Source organism: Phyllobates terribilis, unplaced genomic scaffold (assembly GCF_046119375.1).
Source record: "Phyllobates terribilis strain yellow unplaced genomic scaffold, ASM4611937v1 Scaffold_3__8_contigs__length_932513732, whole genome shotgun sequence".
NCBI classification, from domain to species: Eukaryota; Metazoa; Chordata; class Amphibia; order Anura; family Dendrobatidae; genus Phyllobates; species Phyllobates terribilis.
The window spans coordinates 875719327-875742668 of record NW_027362763.1 but is presented as its reverse complement, the minus strand read 5'-3'; the positions used below and the strand labels follow the sequence as shown (position 1 = coordinate 875742668).

At 42.7% G+C, this 23342-nt stretch overlaps 1 pseudogene; it reads right to left on the bottom strand.

Moving 5' to 3' along the window:
- Positions 1–406: 406 nt before the first annotated feature.
- On the bottom strand, positions 407–2087 carry LOC141258642 (uncharacterized; annotated as a pseudogene).
- Between the last annotated feature and the right edge of the window lie 21255 nt (positions 2088–23342).

Genomic DNA, 23342 nt, shown 5'->3' with positions numbered 1-23342 from the left:
ATCGGTTACAGTAGTCTTGTATGAAATGTTGCTTAAATTCCTTCCACAATTCTATTGGATTTGTAGGTGTTCCAAAAATACAGATGTAAGCGAACATCTCCCGAAGTTGTGTAGGCATGTTCAGAACAGTTGCATCTAGTATAGTATTTCTTCAGACACTATCATCTATTAATAATCCAAGTGCTAAGGCAGCATCTCGAAAGGTTTCATGTGTAATACCATTGACAGATTTAAGGTCCTGAAAACTTGTTGCTCCTTTTACATGTAATAACAACAAACGTAAATAATAGCGTTCTTGGTCTTTCACACTAACTGTATACATTCTTCCTATTACAGTGTGGCCTCTTTTCTTTCTGTGTTCCCATATGCCATGTTTCCAAATGTAGTGTTCTGGAATGTCTCTGTATTAATATTGATGTGCATTAGGGTCGATTTTATTAAGGTTTAAGTACGCCATGAGTGTTGAATTTTGAAGTAGTTTTTGTTGTATGTTGTCAATGGGCTCATCTTGATCAAAATATAGTGCCTGAGAGTTAGGTAGATGTACTGCAAGACAAATAATTGCATGAGATAGTCTATGCATAGGAAAAGCAAAGAGTCTCCATGCAGCTTCGGGTGCACTGATGTATCGTGAATCAATAAATTGATTTATTTCATCATGTTGGAGTTGTGTTTGAGCTATTTCAATATTAGCCTTGTCATGTCCTTTATATACATATTTAAACAAATACTTGACACTTTGGATGCTAGCACAAATTTCCACATTAATATGGCAGTTGTATTTTTTTAGCAAATATGGGTTATATTGGACAACCCTTGAATTGTCAATTGTTTTAGAATTATGTTGATATGTAGTGCCAATGTTTCTGTGGTAAATTGGATAGCCATCCATTTCTTTAGAGGTATTTTGCTGAAATTTTTTTGGAAATCCTTTGGTGCAGTGTCCATGATCCATGCATGGACAATTAGGATAAGCTTCACCACAGGGACCGTGAATCATGTTTATCAGAACAATGTTGTGGAGCTGAGGGTATGTTGTCTTGTCTGGAATTTCAGCCATATTCAGCAATATTGTCTATGTCTTCTTCAGTTCTGATTTTCGAATTTTTGTCAAGTATGATTAAAATATGTGCATGTGGCAGGCCACGCTTTTGAAACTCGATGACATGCACAATAGCACAGATGTGTCCAAATAATTCATTGTTGATGTCAGATAACAGGGATTCAAGTTTAATTTTAAAGACCCATGCAACTAAGTCTGGGAGATGTTCAACATGTTGCCACTGTTGTAAATTTTCAGTAATTTCTCTCCACTTTGGATTACACGTCATGGTGACAAAGAGATCAGGGCGACCATATTTGGTAACGATAGCCATAGCATCCTGATACCGCTGCTGCGTATTTCGTGCACTGCCTTCAAAGGATGATGGTAAAATGACAGTTTTTCCAATGGGGATGCCCTTTTCAATAGATTTGTTGAGTAAATGTTCTTGTAACAAGCAATAATCTTCTACTTTTAGATCTTTTAGATGCATTCGAATGTAATGTAGTCTATTAGCTTCGATTTTGACATATGCATCAACCAAATATTGTTGTGTTAGTTTACCTCCATTTAGTAGTGGATTAAAATCCTTTCTTACTGATAAAACATAGCTGTAAAGCTGTAATTGGGTAATCCTTCGTTTACTATCTCCTTGGTGTTTTAGAGCGTCATGCCATCCTTGTTCTCCATAAGGGAAAAAGATAGGATACATCAGAGCATCTAAATTACTATGCAGTATACTGATTCTTTGTGTTTTTGGAGCCAGAGGGTTTTGTGGATCGGGTTTTAAATGAATTAAGATGTCTCTATGGAAGGGAGGCTCACCATCATCATTCTGAAAGACGACTGCCACTTCGCACACAGTTGGCTTATTGTATCGTCTGGGATCTTGAGTCCGATCTTGTTTAATAGCCATTGTGATGTGTGGCATGACAGTTCCATTTTGTAGAGCTTTGATCGTCTCTTGTTCTTCCACATCGTGTAGCATTCTGTAGGCAGCAGTGAAAGCATTTTGTGTTTGCATTAGCTCAGCAATAATGGTCATTAAAGTAGGATGACATTTTTCATTTTTTTTACATTGCAGTCGTTCATTAATGTGGGTGGTATCTAGTATGTAAAGTTGTGCAAATTTAAGTGGTTCTTCGTCAGCTGGATGCAGTGTGCCTGTTTGATGATAGATCTGTCCATGCTCCCAAAAGCAAAAGAACTCAAAAGCAAAAAAACTGTTGATAGAGCGAATATTGTCCATAAAATTTTTGCTGTATTCATGTTCTCCTGTCATCAACATTGTCAACACATGGGGATACTGTATTATGGGTAAATGTACTTTACCCTTCTGACAGCACTGGGTAAACTTTTTATCCAGAGGCATCTCATTTGCAAAATGCAAAGCTTGGCAATTTTCACATACATGGGTCATGTCACGGCAGCTGTGTTCTTTAATACTATTTTCATCCTGAGTAAAATATTGTTGTTGTTGTAGTAGTAGTGGAGTACTTAAAGAGTCAATGGATCTTGTTTGTCGCCAAATGTTGATTAGTCGTTTGTTTTGTAGTTGCAGTACTGTAAGCGTTTGTGTTTCAGCTTGTGGCTGCACAGAGTATGGCGCTGTATTGTGTAACACTGGCACTGATTTGGCTAGTGGAGATAGTTGCCGAGAGGTCATAGACCTTACAGTGGTAGAATCTGTGGTGTGGTGTTCAGATTTTGATGCATCATCTTGTGATAGTGGTAGAAATGTGGAGACAAAATGTGTATTTTTGCAGCATTTTTTTGGGCAAATAGCCAATCTATTAGCTTTAGAGTGAGGCGACTCCTGAGCGAGACATCTACGTTGATTTGCATTGTCTCTGTCCATACGATGACGCTTTTGTTCAGGAGTCTCATTAGCACAGTGTTGTTTTTGACGTAGTGCCTGGGCCTTTTTTATTTCATCTTGATTTTTGTATTTTTTATGAGAAGCCATGTTTGGTAGTTGTAGTAGTGTGAGAGTTTGTGTTTCAGCTTCTGGCTGCACAGAGTATGATTCAGGATTGTGTAACAGTGGCATTGATGTGGCTAGTGGAGATAGTTGCCGAGAGGTCATACACCTTGAAGTAGTACAATCTAAGGTGTGGTGTTCAGATTGTGATGCGTCACCTTGTAATTGTGGTAGAAATGTTGGGACAGAATGTGTATTGTGACAGCATTTTTGTTTGGAAATTGCCAATCTAATAGCTATAGAGTGAGGTGACTCCTGAGCCAGACGTCTACGTTTACATGCATTGTTTTTGTCCTGACGATGGCGTTTTTGTTCAGGAGTCTTATTAGCACAGCGCTGTTGTTGACATAGAACCCAAGCCTTATTTTTTTCAAGTTCATTTTTGTATATTTTTGGAGCAGCCATGTTGGCAATGGTGCGGAAGTCCAGGAGCACTGATATGCAGAGAGTATACAGGTATACAGGTGCCGTAGAAATAGCTGCTGAATAGTAGAGTCCTCTCTCCAGAAAGTACTTGTCTACCTCAGAGAGTATACAGGTGCCGTAGAAATAGCCGCTGAATAGTAGAGTCCTCTCTCCAGAAAGTACTGTGTACCTCAGAGAGTATACAGGTATACAGGTGCCGTAGAAATAGCCACTGAATAGTAGTCCTTTCTCCAGTAAGTACTTGTGTACCTCAGAGAGTATACAGGTATACAGGTGCCGAAGAAATAGTCACTGAATAGTAGAGTCCTCTCTCCAAAAAGTACTGTGTACCTCAGTGAGTATACAGGTATACAGGTGCCATAGAAATAGCCGCTGAATAGTAGAGTCCTCTCTCCAGAAAGTACTTGTGTACCTCAGAGAGTATACAGGTATACAGGTGCCGTAGAAATAGCCACTGAATACTACAGTCCTCTCTCCAGAAAGTACTGTGTACCTCAGACAGTATACAGGTATACAGGTGGTGTAGAAATAGCCACTGAATACTACAGTCCTCTTGCCAGAAAGTACTGTGTACCTCAGAGAGTATACAGGTGCCGTAGAAATAGCCACTGAATAGTACAGTCCTCTCTCCAGAAAGTACTGTGTACCTCAGAGAGTATACAGGTGCCATAGAAATAGCCACTGAATACTACAGTCCTCTCTCCAGAAAGTACTGTGTACCTCACAGAATATACAGGTATACAGGTGCCTCACACTGCGTCACCGTGAGGTAATGCGAAAGTGTTTATTGCTGTGACGTCGCCGCTATTGCTGTTGCGGTGACGTCACCGTCCGGCTAGCGCCGCTCATCTCCCGGCTGCGTCGCCGCTGACCTCCCTACGGCGGGAGATGAGCTGTGGCTGATCTCCCGACAGAATAGCGGTACCGTTTTTGTCACTTGTGGAGGCGCAGTTCGTCTGCCGCGGTGGATTGTGGGATAGTGACACAATCGCCGGGAGCTGTGACACAGCCGATTGACAATTATATATTAGATATATATATATATATATATGTTTTGGAATACCTATACTAACTATAAACAAGAAAATCTCTCCCTGACGCAGCAGCACCTCTCCCTACTCTGCCTGATTCCGGTGTAGACTGTGACGAACATAGTAGCGCCTGGTCTTTTATAGACCTGATGATGCTGTGCGGCCAGCCAATCACTGTAATGCCCACAACCAACATGGCTACGGCATTACAGTGCATGGCAGGCAATCCTTGCATGTTCATTGGCTCTCTAAAGAGTGCCAAACATGCAGGGAGGGGACCCGAGTTCCTGCCCGAGCAACCCGGAAATACTCGCCGAGCACTGAGTTTGTCGAGCACAGTGATGCTGGGGCGAGTACCGAGCTGTGGCGAGCAGGTTCGCTCATCACTAGTTATTAGCATAATTGGACCAATTTTTTGGGATGAGATAAAAAGAGTCGCGTGACCCCAGCATTAGTTGCATCAATGTGCTGTCCATTTCTTACGGATTATTTGATTGGAGAATCTTGAGAAACCTTCATTTTTATTTATTTTTTTTGTATAAGAAAAAATCTGATGAATCTCTGATGGTAAAACTGATTAAACACTGATTAAAATTGAATCCAACACACCCATGAAAATTGGCCTGTTTTTTTGTGTACCCGAAAAATCACTCATATCTAAATGAGGCCTTGCTGAGAAATTCTGTCCTAGATACAGAACACTGTAATATACAGGTGCTTCTCACAAAATTAGAATATCCTCAAAAATTGTATTTATTTCAGTTCTTCAGTACAAAATGTGAAGCTCATATATTATATAGAGTCATTACAAACAGAGTGATCTATTTCAAGTGTTTTTTTTTCTGTTAATGTTGATGATTATGGATTATAGCCAATGAAAAAACAAAAGTCATTATCTCAGTAAATTAGAATACTTTATAACACCAGCTTGAAAAATGTTTTTAAAATCCGAAATGTTGGCCTACTGAAATGTATGTTCAGTAAATACACTCAATACTTGGTCTGGGCTCCTTTTGCATCAATTACTGCATCAATGCGGAGTGGCATGGAGGTGATCAGCCTGTGGCACTACTGAGGTGTTATGGAAGCCCAGGTGGCTTTGATAGCAGCCTTCAGCTCATCTGCATTGTTGGGTCTGTTGTCTCTCATCTTCCTCTTGACAATGCCCCATAGATTCTCTATGGGGTCAAGGTCAGACGAGTTTGCTGGCCAATCAAGCACAGTGATACTGTTGTTTTTAAACCAGGTATTGGTACTTTTGGCAGTGTGGACAGGTGCCGGAGAATGAAATTTCCATCTCCAAAAAGCTTGTCGGCAGGGGGAAGCATGAAGTGCTCTAAAATTTCCTGGTAGACGGCTGCGCTGACTTTGGTCTTGATAAAACACAGTGGACCGACATCAGCAGATGACATGGCTCCCCAAACCATCACTGATTGTGGAAACTTCACACTAGACCTCAAGCAGCTTGGATTGTGTGCCTCTCCACTCTTCCTCCAGACTCTGGGACCTTAATTTCCAAAAGAAATACAAAGTTTACTTTCATCTGAAAAGAACACCTTGGACCACTGAGCATCAGTCCAGGTCTTTTTCTCCTTGGCCCAGGTAAGACGCTTCTATCATTCTCTCTTGGTCATGAGTGGCTTGACACAAGGAATGCGACACTTGTAGCCCATGTCCTGCATACATCTGTGTGTGGTGGCTCTTGAAGCAATGACTTCAGCAGCAGTCCACTCCTTGTGAATCTCCTCCAAATTTTTGAATGGCCTTTTCTTAACAATCCTTTCAATGCTGCGGTTATCCCGGTTGCTTGTGCACCTTTTTCTACCACACTTTCTCCTTCCACTCAACTTTCCATTAATATGCTTGGATACAGCACTCTGTGTACAGCCAGCTTCTTTAGCAATGACCTTTTGTGGCTTACCTTTCTTTTCGAGTGTGTCAATGACTGCCTTCTAAACATCTGTTAAGTCAGCAGTCTTCCTCATGATTGTGGAGCCTACTGAAACAGACTAAGGGACCTTTTTTAAACGCTTAGGAAGCCTTTGCAGGTGTTTTTTGTTAATTATTCTAATTTACTGAAATAATGACTTTTGTGACTCTTGTGTTTTCATTGGCTGTAAGCCATAATCATCAACATTAACAGAAATAAACACTTGAAATAGATCACTCTGTAATGACTCTATATAATATATGAGTTTCACTTTTTGTATTGAAGAACTGAAATAAATTACATTTTTGATGATATTCTAATTTTGTGAGAAGCACCTGTAGCATTGATTGAATTTGGCATATTTTTTACGTTGAATTTAATATGGATTCAAAATAAACATTCTTCCTATGCTCTCATATGAAATACAATGTTGATTTATATTATATGAGTGACATATACGTAAGTGTGAAGGAAGTCTGTTCTTTTTATATGGGAAATAAAAGAAAAAGATTGAAAAAACATCTCTAAAGCTGCAATCTAATGTGGCATAGACCTTGTGATTATTTTGTATAATTCTTAAAATAGCATTGAGCGGTTGTGGATTATGATTAGAAATGTTCTGATTAATAGCTCTGGTGGGGAGAGGATATGTTCTGCAGGAAGTCCCTTTTAACAGCCAAACTAAGTCATGATTCACATCACCCTTGCTGATTGTAGAATACATTTGAAAAGTGTTGTATTTTTTTCATAGCAATTGCCAATTTATGACACTTTTATATCTCAATAATATTACTTAATTACATGTTGTTTCAGTCAATGAATTCTCTAGTTATATTTCTTGCATAGTTTGACAGCTGCAGTATACATGAAAATCACATTTTCTGGTGAGGGAAATGTTGTTCTTCACTATATAATAATCATTAGACATGTAGGGTGAAAAAAAAATCATTTTTCCCCTTGCAGCCATTATTCAACATCACAATAAATTATGTTTCTTAATGTAATTTATTTTTTAATATTAAAAATATATTACATTAAAGTGAATTGGTGAGGAAATGCTATCCTGGTAAATAGGATATTGTTGTGCACAGAGCGATTGTATTAATGTTCGTTCTGAGCTCATACAACTTCCCTGGTCGTCCTGAATGAGTATTCCATTAACCCCTTTCTGACATTAGACGTATCCATGCATCCCTGTGGCCTGGTACTTATTGACCAGGGACATATGGATACGTCCAGACCATTTTGTGCTCACAAAGGCTGTGTGCGGGTGATCACCGCCGAGTGTCGGCTGATTCTGACAGCTGACACCTGGCACTCAGTGCCAGGAGCAGTGTCTGCACCACTCCCAGCACTTTAACCCCCTAAATGCTGCGATTGCTGCGATTGCAGCATTTAGCGAGAAGGCGGAAGGACAGAAGCCCCTCTGCTCTTGGATCGGAGACCCCGTGATGTCGTCACGGGATCCCAATCGTTACCATGGTGACCCGATGTCGTAATGACGACATCCGGGTCACCAGGTACTGGCAAGCTAGTTAGATCATGTGCAGTGTATGATCTAACTAACTTGAGTCTGCAGCACTGGCAGGTTATAAAGTATAGCAATGATCTTGCATTGCTATACCTTATAACTGTGATCAGATTGAAGAAAATAAAAGTCCCATAATGGGACAAAGTAAAAAAGTGAAAAAAAAATATTTTCAAAATAATAATAAAAAATATATATACTGTACCCATACATAAATAGACAATAAAAGTACACATATTTGGTATTGCCGCGTCCGAAACGACCCAACCTATAAAACTGTCCCACTGGTTAACCCCTTTAGTGAACACCGCAAAAAAAAGAGAAAAAAGCTATGCTTTATCATCTGAACAAAAAGTGGAATAAAACGCGATCATAAAGACGAATGTAAATTAAAATGGTACTGCTGAAAACGTCATCTTGTCTCGCAAAAAAACAAGCCGCCAATACAGCTCCATCAGTCAAAAAATAAAAACGTTATAGCTCTCAGAATAAAGTGATGCAAAAAATGATTTTTTTTCTACAAAATAGTTTTTATTATGTAAAAGCGCCAAAACATAAAAAAACTATATAAATGTGGTATCACTGTAATCGTACCGACTAGAAGAATAAAGCTTCCTTATCAATTTTACCACACACAGAATGGCATAAAAAAAATAAACAATTCCGGAATTGTTGTTTTTTGTATATTCTGCCTCCAAAAAATCGGAAAAGGAAGCGATCAAAAAATGTCATGTGCCCGAAAATGGTCAACCCGTCCCACAAAAAATAAGACCTCACATGACTCTGTCAGCAGAAATATGGAAAAATTCTAGCTCTCTAAATATGGCAATGCAAAAAACAGTTTTTGCAAAAAAAAAGCGTCTTTAGTGTGTGACAGCAGCCAAACATAAAAACCCGATAAAAAATTTGGTCTTGCTGTAATCGCACCGACCCAAAGAATAAAGTCATCTAATCACTTATACCACACAAGGGACAGCTTAAAAAATAAAACCAATTCTTCACCTGCTGTTGATTTGTTCATTCTTCCGCCCATCCCAGTAAGGCTCGGCTCACATTTATCCTGCGCTCTGCGCTGAGCGGTTTCATCGGGGTTTCCATGTAAGTCTCTGAAATACGTGATTCAGACGCAACCCCAGGCAGAAGATTCCCTGTACCATGGCAGATGAAGGCACCGTGGACGCCGTCTGGCATATGATCCAGCGATGTCTGTCTTTTCAGGCATGCATAAAAGCGCTGTCGGCCACAGTTTTGTGCACCTCTGAAAAAAAGGACACCACTGAACTGAGGCCAGACAGAGTCCAGAGTAACTCTGCTGCCTCATTATAGTGAATGGATCCCTCGGGGGTGTCATCTGAATTACGTCACTCAGAGATTTAAATGGAAACACCAATATTAGTGCTCATCGTAGAACACAGGATAAATGGGAACATTTTGCATAACATTTTGGATCACAATAAAAGCTTCAACTCAATCAACAAAAAAAGCAAATCCCCTCACAAGTCTGTCATCTATTAACGGAAATATAGGGGGCTTCCACATAACTGGTAGCACAATGGCTCTAGAAAAGGGAAATGGTCTTTTCCCCCAAAAAGAAATTCAGCAAATATTTTGCTCCCAAATCCAAATTCCCCCCTCACTTCTGAGCCTCACAGTGTGCCTAAACCGCAGTTATCGTCCACATGTTTGGCATTTCTGTAGCAATGAGAGCCCGCCTAATTTACTGGTGCATGTCTCCAGAAGTATGAGCTGGGCATAACGTACTGGTCACTACAATGGCAGTTTTCAATTTTCACTCAGCAACATTCGATGGTGCTTGTTTCTGGAAAAGACCATGTAGTTAAAAATCCTAACTACACCTGTATATAAATTCCCAAAGGGGTATAATTTCCAAAGTGGGGTCACTTGAGGGGGAATTCTGCTCTTTTAGTACTTAAGGTCTCTGTATATGGAGTCCGCAAACTATTCCAAATCTGCGCTCCAGGAGGCAAATAGCGCTCATTCCCTCTGGAGCCTCGCCATGTGGCTAAGCAGTACTGCACAGCCAAATATGGGGTATTTCTACATTCAGCAGAAATTGTGTGACACATTTTGGTGCCATTTTTACCCATTTTCCAGTCTGAAAATGTAAAATCTGGAGCTAAAACAAAACTTTGGTGGTAAAAATGTAATTATTCTTTCTTCACCATCCAATGATGTAAAATTCTTTGAGGCACATGTGGTGTCAACATGCTCACTGCACCCCTAGATGAATTCATTGAGAAGTGTAGTTTGTAAAATGGGGTCTCTTATGGGGGGGTTCTGCTGTTCTGGCACCTTAGGGGCTCTGTCAATGTGACATGGCACCGTCAAACCAGTCCAGCAAAATGTGAACTCCAATATGGCGCTCCTTCCCTTCGTCTTCGACCACTTATGGGGTATCAGTGTACTCAGTAGAAATTGCACAGCAAATTTTGGGTCCATTTTCTTCTACTATCCTTGTGAAAGTGAAAAAATTGGGGGCTAAAACAATGTATTTGTGGGAAAAATATATATTTTTTCATTTTCACATATCAACGTTGTAAAATTCTGTGAAACACCTGTGGGTTCAAGGTGCTGACCACACATCTAAATAAGTTCCCTGAGGCATCTAGTTTCCAAAAGGGTGTCACTTGTGGGGGGTTTCCATTTTTTAGACACATCAGGGGCTCTCCAAATGTGACATGATACCCACAGACCATTCCATCAAAGTCTGCATTCCAAACCGCCACTCCTTTTCTGAGCTCTGCCGTGTGCCCAAACAGTAGTTTACACCCACATATGGGGTATCTGCTATCCTACTCAGGAAAAATTGCGCAACAAATGTTGTTTTCCATTTTCTCCTGTTACTCTTGTGAAAATAAAAAAATTTATGCTAAAAGAACATTTTTGGGTGAAAAATATGACATTTTTATTTTCACGGCTCAATGTTATAAACTTCTGTCAAGCACCTGGGGGGTCAAGATGCTCACCACACATCTAGATAAGTTCCCTAAGGGGTCTAGTTTCCAAAATTGTGTCACTTGTGGGGGTTCTCCAGTGTTTAGGCACATCAGGAGCTCTCCAAACGCAACATGGAGCCCGCTAATTATTCCAGCAAATATTCCATTCAAAAAGTCAAATGACACTCCTTCCCTTCCAAGCCCTGACATGTGCCCAAACAGTGTTTTTTGCCAACATCTGGGTTATTGGCATGCTCAGGAGTAATTGCACAACAAATTTTGGGGTCTATTTTTTCCTGGTACCCTTGCAAAAATAAAAAAATTGTGCTCTAAATTAAAATTTTTGTGAAAAACAGTTAAATGTTAATTTTTTTCTTCCACATTCCAAATATTCCTGTGAAGCACCTGAAGGGTTAATAAACTTCTTGATTTTGGTTTTGAGCACCTTGAGGGGTGCAGTTTTTTGAAAGGTGTCACTTTTGGGTATTTTCTGTCATATAGACCCCTCAAAGTCACTTCAAATGTGATGTGGTCCCTAAAAAAAATGGTTTTGTAAATTTTGTTGGAAAAATGAGAAATGCTGGTCAACTTTTAACCTATATAACTTCCTAACAAAAAAATGTTGTTTCAAAAATTGTGCTGATGTAAAGTAGACATGTGGGAAATGTTATTTATTAACTTTTTTTGTGACATATCTCTCTGATTTAAGCAGGGGCGGACACTGACAGCTTGGGGCCCCTGTGCAAGAAATGTGTCTCGGCCCCCCTCCTTTTATGGTGACAAAGCTACAGATTTATACACAAATAAATATATACATATACAGGGTGGTCCAAAGGTAGGTGGACAGAAAATAATAACATTTATTTTGATTTATAAATAAAATTATATTTACTAACGCAAACATAACATTGACAATTAAATTTTATTCTGAACAATAATACAAAAGCCCTTAAATTTAATCAACGCAGGTGCTCAAACTGTTTTCCATAACAATTTGCACAGCTTTGAAGTCTGCCTCTTACACTTCGACATACTTTTTTGCACAAGTCTCGTTGGGTATTAATTTCTTGAAATGCATCTCTTATGTAATTTTTCAAATCACTGACACTTTTTGGTTTTCGACTATAAACTTTGTCCTTGAGTACTCCCCAAAAGAAAAAATCCATTGGGGTCAAGTCTGGTGAACGTGCCGGCCAATTAAGTGGGCCTCTTCAACCAATCCATTTATTAGGAAATGTTTCATCAAGATACTCGCGGACTACTCTTGAATAATGTGGAGGGGCCCCATCTTGTTGGAAATAAAGGTCATTTGAATTAGGCTGTTGCTGTAACTGGGGAACAACTTGATTCATTAGAATTTTGAGATACTTATCTCCTGTAACTGTTCCATGAAAAAATATTGGTCCTAAAACACCAAAACGTGAAATACCACCCCAAACATTGACACCAGGCTCATTTAGTTGTTGCTTTAATGTTAAATGCATGTTCTCATTATACCAGTAAATACAATTATGTCTGTTAATATGGCTGGATAATTTGAAAGAAGCTTCATCACTCTACATAATGTTATCTAAAATTACTGGATTTTCTTCAGTTTCGTTAAGCATAATCTCACTAAATTGCAGCCGCCTGTCTGGCTCATCCTCCAATAAACCATGAATTAGACGTGGACAATAAGCTTTCCACCTAATAGATTTCAGAATTTGCATGATAGAAGCTTGTGAAATTTCCAATTCCAAAGAGGCTCTTCTGGTGGACTTTTTTGGACTCTGAACAAATGTTTCAGCAACAAGTTGTTTATTATCTTCTGTACAGACTGTTTTGGGTCGACCAGTTTTTGGAGCATTAAGGATTGAGTCAGTGGCATTGAATTTGTCACGAATGTGGTAAATGGTTTGTCTTTTTGGGGCTTGATCTCATCTCCCCCACCTCCATCATTGTCATCTCCCCCACCTCCATCATTGTCCTCTCCCCCATCTCCATCATTGTCCATTCTACCACATAAACAATTGTCATCTCCCCCACCTCCATAATTGCTCTCCCCCCTCCATCATTGTCATCTCCCCCACCTCCATCATTGCTCTCTCCCCCTCCATCATTGTCATATCTATCTTCATCATTGTCCTTTCTCCCACATCCATCATTATTAGAGATGAGCGTTGTTCTACTCGAACTGTTCGCCAATCTCAAATTCGAGCTGTTTTGGGCGGTGTTCGAGCCGGTCGGCGAACACGAACAATTTGAGAAAAATTCGGCTGTTCGAGGTTATGTTCGATAACTGTTCGTGCACCAAAATCATAACTGGATTTTTTCTCAGTAATGATGAAAATTAATGTTAATACGCAGTTTGAGTGTACAGCGGGGTGGGGGAAGGGGCAGGGGATGGATCTCTGCAGGAACAATGAAGATCTCCATTTTTTTTTCTCTTTCCCGCATTTGCAGTGGGGAGGTGCAATCTGTCAGCCTATCAGCAGCGCACACACGGAGCGAAGTGCTTTTTTTCACACAAGCAAGGGCATGTGTGATTGGCAGTGTATGTCACATGTCCTTGCCCTATAAGACCAAGCCATTTTCCCCGTCGCCACCATTTTCTCACTGCTGCAGCTGCGTGTTAGACGGCACCGCTGTTGCTGTGTGTGCTATACCTTGTTAATTTCAAGCCAATTTTCGCACAAATATACAGATAGCTTGGGAGTAGGGAATAGTTGTGATTGCAGTCCTTTTAAGGACTAGGTTACAGCATTTCCTACGACTTTTATCAGGCAGGTCTGTGCTCTTAAATAGATAGATTGTGGGAGTAAAGACTAATTGTAATTGGAGTCCTTTTCAGGACTAGGTTACATGAGTTCCTATCAGTTTTTGCCAGGCAGGTCTGTGCCAGTGCTGTGCAAGTTTTTTTCACAGCATTTGGCTGAATCTAGCAAAGCTAATCCTTTTTGGCCTATTGCAGAGTGTGTTAGTCAGTGGAGTAGCCTATCTGTGTTGCAAGATATACCACCTGTGTATAGAATACCAATTTTTTTACTGCACCTAGTGAAGTAAAATCTTTTGGGCATAGCATCATTCTATTAGTCCATCTATACTGACCTCCATCAGGTTGCAAACTGAATATAATTTTTTTCTGCATCTAGCTCTGAAAAAATATTTGGGCTTCTAGCAGTGTGTGGGACTTGGTCTATTAGTCCATCTATACTGACCTCCATCAGGTTGCAAATTAAAAATAATTTTTTTCTTCATTTAGCTCTGAAAAAATATTTGGGCTTCTAGCAGTGTGTGGGACTTGTTCTATTAGTCCTTCTATACTGACCTCCAGCAGGTTGCAAATTGAATATAATTTTTTTCTGCATCTAGCTCTGAAAAAATATTTGGGCTTCTAGCGGTGTGTGGGACTTGGTCTATTAGTCCATCTATACTGACCTCCATCAGGTTGCAAATTAAAAATAATTTTTTTCTGCATCTAGCTCTGAAAAAATATTTGGGCTTCTAGCAGTGTGTGGGACTTGGTCTATTAGTCCATCTATACTGACCTCCATCAGGTTGCAAATTAAAAATAATTTTTTTCTTCATTTATCTCTGAAAAAATATTTGGGCTTCTAGCAGCGTGTGGGACTTGGTCTATTAGTCCATCTATACTGACCTCCATCAGGTTGCAAATTAAAAATAATTTTTTTCTGCATCTAGCTCTGAAAAAATATTTGGGCTTCTAGCAGTGTGTGGGACTTGGTCTATTAGTCCATCTATACTGACCTCCATCAGGTTGCAAATTAAAAATAATTTTTTTCTGCATCTACCTCTGAAAAAATATTTGGGCTTCTAGCAGTGTGTGGGACTTGGTCTATTAGTCCATCTATACTGACCTCCATCAGGTTGCAAATTAAAAATAATTTTTTTCTTCATTTATCTCTGAAAAAATATTTGGGCTTCTAGCAGCGTGTGGGACTTGTTCTATTAGTCCATCTATACTGACCTCCATCAGGTTGCAAATTAAAAATAATTTTTTTCTGCATCTAGCTCTGAAAAAATATTTGGGCTTCTAGCAGTGTGTGGGACTTGGTCTATTAGTCCATCTATACTGACCTCCATCAGGTTGCAAATTAAAAATAATTTTTTTCTGCATCTAGCTCTGAAAAAATATTTGGGCTTCTAGCAGTGTGTGGGACTTGTTCTATTAGTCCTTCTATACTGACCTCCAGCAGGTTGCAAATTGAATATAATTTTTTTCTGCATCTAGCTCTGAAAAAATATTTGGGCTTCTAGCGGTGTGTGGGACTTGGTCTATTAGTCCATCTATACTGACCTCCATCAGGTTGCAAATTAAAAATAATTTTTTTCTGCATCTAGCTCTGAAAAAATATTTGGGCTTCTAGCAGTGTGTGGGACTTGGTCTATTAGTCCATCTATACTGACCTCCATCAGGTTGCAAATTAAAAATAATTTTTTTCTTCATTTATCTCTGAAAAAATATTTGGGCTTCTAGCAGCGTGTGGGACTTGGTCTATTAGTCCATCTATACTGACCTCCATCAGGTTGCAAATTAAAAATAAATTTTTTCTGCATCTAGCTCTGAAAAAATATTTGGGCTTCTAGCAGTGTGTGGGACTTGGTCTATTAGGCCATCTATACTGACCTCCATCAGGTTGCAAATTAAAAATAATTTTTTTCTGCATCTAGCTCTGAAAAAATATTTGGGCTTCTAGCAGTGTGTGGGACTTGGTCTATTAGTCCATCTATACTGACCTCCATCAGGTTGCAAATTAAAAATAATTTTTTTCTTCATTTATCTCTGAAAAAATATTTGGGCTTCTAGCAGCGTGTGGGACTTGTTCTATTAGTCCATCTATACTGACCTCCATCAGGTTGCAAATTAAAAATAATTTTTTTCTGCATCTAGCTCTGAAAAAATATTTGGGCTTCTAGCGGTGTGTGGGACTTGGTCTATTAGTCCATCTATACTGACCTCCATCAGGTTGCAAATTAAAAATAATTTTTTTCTGCATCTAACCCAGCCAATAGTTTTGGCCTAATACCACAGTTTGGCCACTCAGCTCTGCTCGGTTACCATCCATTGTTTTTTTGTGCAAACAACTCCAGAGTTGTGAATTAGTTAACCACCAAAATGAGTGGAAAAAGGCCTGCTGCTGGTGGAAAGGGGAATAGGCGTGTTGGGAAGGGGAAAAAAGGTTGTGTCCGTGGGGTAGGTGCAGAAGAAAGACCATCTTCCAGCCAAACTAAAATGTCTACTTCTTTTAGCGGACAAGGTGATAAGATCCCTTTCTTACGGCCACGCCAATCGCTACAAATTCCAGATGAGGCACAAAAACAGCAGGTGCTTCAACGGATATCAAGTGCTCCTTTAAGTGGGCTCTCCTCCACATCAACTTCAACATCACAAATACTCCAGTCCTCAAAGGTGTCACCCAAATCGCACTTGCTTCCTCACAGCTCCCAAATCTCCAGCTGCCCGTCTGAGTATGAGGTAGAACAGATGGTTGAGTCTGCAGAGCTGTTTACTCATACTATAGCCTGGGAATCAGAGGTCGACTCCAGCGCTTCTGTGAATCCAGACGAGGAAATGATCTGCACTGATGCCCAGAATCTTTATGAGTCGGATCCAGGACCAGACGCAGAAGGTTCTGACCATAATGTAGACCCTCATTCCCAAACTGTAACTCCTGTTGGTGGAGACAATGAGGAAGACGATGATAAGACTCAAATACCTGATTGGAGCGACAACTTTAGTTTTTTGTCAGGGCAGGAACAGGTTGGCTCTGAGGACGACGGGTGTGATAACGCACAGGGTGATGATGATGAGGTCGGAGATCCCACTTACTGTCAACCCACAGTCAGCCAAGAGATGAGGTCAGCAGAGGAGGTGGAGGAAGATGCTAGTGACGACGAGGTCAGGTTGCGCCTTCCTGGACAGAGACGTAGTACTGGAAGCACGTCAACAACTGCATCCTCAAACACAACTCTGCCTCTCACCACAAGTCGTGGTGGCTCTTCAGGTCGCATGGGTGCTAAGCCTTGCATAGCCTGGGCATTTTTTCAGATCGATAAAGATGACCCAACTCGTGTTATCTGTAACATTTGTCAGCAAAAGCTAAGTAGAGGCCAAAAAATACATAGTTTGAGTACTTCATGCATGAACCGGCACATGGACATGAAGCATAAGTTGCAGTGGGAAGCTCAGTGTGCTACAATGCGGTCTAGCCGGCCGGGCCAACCACCGTCTGCCATATCTTGTGCATCCGCGGCCTCTTCATCCTCTGTGACTGGGGGGACAGCAGTCACACCTGTTTTGGGGCGCAGACCTGCCACCTCTTTACCCGCAACAGCCAGCGTGATTGGCAGGTCATCATTTTCTTTGGAGGTGGTAACACCAGCTGGTCTTGAGCGCTGTCCGACATCGATAGCACCACCTTTGGATCAAGGCAACCTAACATGTCCGCCTGCATCTTCCTCACAGACCGGAAGTTTGCCGGGGACACCCTTATCAACCCCGTCTAAGCACAATAGCCAGCCCTCGGTCCCTCAGATGTGGACAAGTAAAAGACCATTTCCTCCTAGCCATGAGAAAGCTAAGAGGTTGAATTTCACCATCTGCAAGCTCTTGGCTACAGAAATGCTGCCTTTCCGCCTGGTGGACACAGAGGATTTTCGAGACCTTATGTCCGTCGCAGTGCCCCAGTACCAGATGCCCAGTCGGCACTACTTCTCAAAGAAAGGTGTGCCTGCGCTCCACCAGCATGTCGCACACAACATCACCGCTTCTTTGAGAAACTCTGTGTGTGACAGGGTGCATTTCACCACAGACACTTGGACGAGTAGGCATGGACAGGGGCGTTACATGTCTCTGACTGGGCACTGGGTAACTATGGTGACAGCAGGACAAGGGGCTGCTGTCCAAGTCTTGCCGTCCCCACGAGTTGTGCGTCAATCCTCTTTATGTCAAAGTTCCACCACTGCTTCTGCCTCCTCAACCTCCTCTCGGTCTTCCACCTGCACCCAAAGCCTGTCTGGTCATGCCACAAGCTTTCTAACTGCGCAGAAGGGATCCTGCACACCTCCTTACTATGCTGGCAGTAGGGCTCAACGTCATCAGGCGGTTTTTACATTGAAATGTCTGGGAAATGTGAGTCACACAGCTGAGGAGTTGTGGTCAGCTCTGGAGAGCCAATTTCATGAATGGTTGTCTCCACTGGACCTGAAACCAGGGAAGGCCGTGTGCGACAATGCTGCAAACCTGGGTGCGGCCCTTCGCCGGGGCAATGTCACACACGTGCCTTGTATGGCTCACGTGTTGAACCTGGTTGTCCAGCAATTTTTAGCCCACTATCCCAGACTAGATGGCCTTCTGCAGAGGGCACGGTCGCTGTGTGCTCACTTCCGCCATTCGCATCCCGCAGCTCAGCGACTTACATCTCTACAGAAGTCGTTGGGCCTGCCACTTCACCGGCTAAAATGCGATGTGCCTACCCGGTGGAATTCAACTCTGCACATGTTGCAGCGACTGTGGCAGCACCGACAAGCCCTGGTGCAATACGTTCTGACGTATAGCCTGGGCCAACGAGATTCAGAGGTGGGGCAAATCACGCTGGAGGAGTGGTCTCAGATCAGGGACCTATGCACCCTTCTGCACAGTTTTGAAATGGCGACGAAGATGTTTAGTGCTGACGATGCCATTATCAGCATGACTATTCCGGTGATTTACATGCTGGAGCACATGTTAAACAGAATTCGGAGTCAGGTGGTGGCACAAGAGGAGGTGGAGGAAGTAGAGGAGGAGGAGTTGTATGCGGAAGGGCTAGCATCTGCAAGGTCCAGACGGTCGGCAGCACCAAGGCGGCAGGCATGTGAGGGTGGGGGAGATGGTTTTACCAGGGCGCATGGTAGCAGCCAAACTAGTGAGGAAGGTGCAGGAGCCCAGGAAGAAGTGGAGGACGAACTGATGGAAGACTCATCAGATGAGGGAGACCTTGATCACATTTCTGTTGTGCGAGGTTGGGGGGAGAGGACAGAGGAAGGAAGCATGATTGTTACCTCGCCACCAACACAACAGGGACTTGGTGCTCCTGGATGCGCAACACACATGAGTGCCTTCTTGCTGCACTACCTGCAACATGACCCTCGAATTGTGAGAATTAGAAATAATCCTGACTACTGGGTTGCCACACTGTTAGATCCCCGGTACAAAAGTAAATTTGCAGAAATTATTCCTGCCATAGAAAGGGATGCACGCATGCAGGAGTATCAGCAGAGACTGTTGCAGAATCTTACATGTGCTTTTCCACAAAATACCAGTGGTGCACGTAGTGAATCTCACAGTTCCAACTTGCCAACCGTGGGACCGTCAAGTGTTCAGCACTCAAACCGTGACAGAACCACAGTATCTGCTGGTAACATCAATTTTGCGGAATCATTTCACCACTTTTTTAGCCCATCCTTTGCAAGGCCACAGGAGACAAGAAGTCTGACACATAGTCAACGCCTAGAGACGATGGTACAGGAGTATCTCCAAGTAAACATTGAAGCCACGACTGTGTCACTGGACCCTTGCTCTTTTTGGGCTTCCAATCTGGATAAATGGCCGGAGCTAGCCACTTACGCCTTGGAGATCTTGTCATGCCCCGCAGCCAGCGTTCTGTCTGAACGTGTGTTCAGCGCTGCTGGTGGTGTGCTGACAGATAAGCGCACGCGGCTCTCCACTGATAATGTAGACAGACTCACGTTCATAAAGATGAACAAATCATGGATCCGAAACGACTTTTCTACCCCTGTGTCATCCTGGGGAGAGTAAAAGCTTGATGATTGGTTAAAATCACCCTACCAACCGTTTTAAGCTTTCAAATTACTAATCATGTTTATCTGTATCTTGACTGGAAAATAATTTGGGCTTTGTAGCAGTGTGCAGCACTGATCCTATTAGGCCATCTATACTAAAGCTTCACCAGATTTAAAATTAAAAATAATTTTTAGCTGCATCTAGCCCGGAAAATAATTTTGGGGCTCCGAGATGCGCAAGGCACATAAGTGCCTTCTTGCTGCACTACCTGCAGCATGACCCTCATATTGTCAGAATTCGAAGTAATCATGACTACTGGGTTGCCACACTCTTAGATCCCCCAAACTTTTCGATCAACCTTTTCATTTTAATAAAGACCAAAAAAATGGTCATTTTTGAAATTATAAGCATTAGCAGGTTGTTAGAAACTGAAATCAAACAGTTTTCAACTCAAAACTTTATTCTAGGTGATGTTACATTTTCACATAGGACCCCTTGTTCGAAAGGAGCTTCTGAACTCTCTCGTCCATTGAATTTGTCAGGTTTTGGATGGTTTCTGCTTCAATTGTTTTGCATGAGGACAGAATACCCTCCCAGAGCTGTTGCTTAGATGTGAACTGCCTCCCGCCATCATAGACACTCCTTTTAATGATGCTCCAAAGGTTCTGAATGGGGTAGAGGTCAGGGGAGCATGGGGGTCACACCATAAGTTTGTCCCCTTTTATGCCCATATCAGCCAGAGATGCAGATGTTTTATGTGCAGCATGAGATGGTGCATTATCATGCAGAAAAATGATCTTGCTGTGAAATACACGGTTCTTCTTCTTGAACCATGGCAGGAAGTGCTGTTTGAGAAAATCCACATACATTATGGAGTTCATCTTTAGCGCCTTCAGGGATCCTAAAGGGGCCGACAATCTCTCTCCCCATGATTCCAGCCCAAAACATTACTCCACCTCCTCCTTGTTGGCGCTGTTTGCGTGGGGTGTCCATCAACCAGCCATCCTCCACTCCATCCATCTGGACCATCGAGCGCTGCACGGCACTCATCCGTGAACAAAACAGTTTTGAAATCAGTCTTCATGTAATGTTTGGCCCACTGGAGCCGTTTCTACTTGTGTGAAGTGGATAGAGGAGGTCGACAGGATGGCGCATGCACAGCTGCAAACCTCTGAAGGACCCTGCATCTTGTTGTTCGGGGGACGTTGGAGGCACAAGCAGCTTCAAAAACTTGTCTGCTGCTATGACAAGGCTTTTTTGCCGCTGCTGTTTCAACCTGACGTAATTGCCTGTAGGAAAGAGTCCTCAATTTGCCCTTATCAGCACGCACACGTGTGTACTGTGAATCAGCTACATACTTCTTGATTGCCAAGACACTTCATCCTGATCATCGCACAATGTTGATTGTAGTCATGCCTTGACCTAAACACTCCACAATTTGTTGCTTCTCAGCAGCCGACACATCCTTTTTCTTTCCCATTTTGGCAGAAAATGTAGGCTGCTTAATAATGTGAGAGAGCCTTCTTAAGTAGTCTTGCCTTTCATTGGACACACCTGCCAAACTAATTAGCACAGGTGTCTGCAATTGCTTACAGTGATATAAAGAGCCCTGACACACATCACCATCAATGAGTTTAACTGACAAACAAACAAATTCTTCCCTTATCACTCCTAAACACTTTTTGTATAATAATTTGGAACGCAGTGTAAATGTGCTTTTCCACAAAACACCAGTGGTTCACGTAGTGAATCTTACAGTTCTAACTTGCCAACCGTGGTCTGTATGGAGTTGTTCAATAAAGGGCCCAAAATTAAGATAACATAGATGGGAGAGGTCTCTATGAATAGGAATTCCTAAGTATTTGATACCCTGTGAGGGCCAGGCAAAGGGAAAGTTGGACTGGATGGAATCCTATATGGATTTGGGGAGGGAGACATCGAGGGCCTCAGACTTCGCTGCATTGATTTTAAAATTTTACCATGTAACAAAGTGATCTATTTCAGCCATAACAGCATGGATGGATATATGTGATTGAGTGATATATACTAGGACATCATCAGCAAATAGAGAGCACTTGTACTCGGTGCCTCCCACCTCAATCCACCTAATATTGGGGTTATGGCGAATTGATGAGAGCAGGTGCTCCGTCACTAGGATGTATAAGAGAGGGGACAGAGGACATCACTGCCTTGTCCCATTGGTGATTGTGAAAGGTGATGAAAATGTTCTGACGCACCCCCTGGGCCTTGGGACACCCGGAGCCGGACCCTTTTTGGTGGATGCTGGTGGTTGTAGTCTTCGTGGCGGCGACCCAGTTCCGTGGCTCAGGGCGGTCAAACCAGTGGCGAAACTATTTATGTGGTTTTCATGTTTAAATGTCCGACTACGCCACCCGTGGATTGCGGTCACAGTGAACCGCCGCTACAGGGCAGACCACTGAGGCTGGTGTTGTGGGTGCAGCAGAGCGTAGCATAACTCCCCACGGGAGGAGTATAGCCTCAGGGCAGTGTATGCGGAGGATGGGGGTGATGGTGCAGGGCAGCAGCAGTAATGACACGGAGTCAGTGATGCAGTTCAGGGCCTTTACTCACAGTTCTTATTATCCAGACCACGTCTGCAGGTAACGGCTGCCCACGTCGTACTGTGCTCACCAGGTGAGGGGCTCAGACAACTCCCAGATAACTTTGGAGCACTTCACAGGACCCCCTTTGTGTGTCCTTTGTCTGGCCTTTCTTACCAACACTTCTGTCCGGCTGCCTCGGGCCTCCTCTTGGTAAACTTGGCGCCAGTTTCCCTGACCCTATGTGGTGCCTTCCTAGCGGGTGTAGCGAGGGGCTGCGCCACATAAAATGTCAGAGCCTCCGGTTTCTAGCTGAGGGTCGTTTCCTGCCTCCACTAGTTCGGGGACCGGTCTCCCCCTTTGGCCTGACCCCTCCACGCAGGTGGATTCGGGCGTGCGGTGGCGACTCGCCCGTCCGCACCCCTGGGATCCCTTCATTCCTCGTTCCTGGAGCCTTCTCCGCTCCTCTTCCTTCCTTCTCCCTCTTCCAGGCCTGGGCCTCTGTTACTAGGCCCGCCTCCGGAGCAGAGCTCATGCAGAGCCCCTGCTCCCTGCCACTTCTGCTCAGACTTCTCTGCACTGAACTAAGATGGTGCCCACCTTTTATACTCCCTTCTCAATGCACCCAGGAACTGCTTCCTCCCTGCTCCTGCACTACAGGGTTCCCCTTCCTCAGTGTTCCCTCCCCCCACTCCAGCCAGGGACAGGGACTGTCGTGCCCATCTCAGGGGCATATTGGTCGCCCTGCCCCACGGCAATGTGGTGTAATGCATGCAGGTGTCGGGTCCTGATCCACACTCCATCCTTACCTGAGAGTGAGATATCACACCTCTGGGTGAGGTGCAATACGTCTTTAGCAACCGAGCCCTCAGGGTGCTACAGTTCCATTTATCTTCAGCCTAGGTGACGTATTGCGATACAGGGCCGTGATTTTGGCTATAAAAGGGTCCCCTAGACCCCTACCCCAAGCTATTTAAGAGAATCATATATGGCGTGCCAGGAGACTCTATGGAATGCTTTCTCAGCATCCAACGAGAGTATCTAATTACAAATTTTTAACTGCATCTAGCCCAGGAAATACTTTGTGCCTAGTAGCAGTGTCTG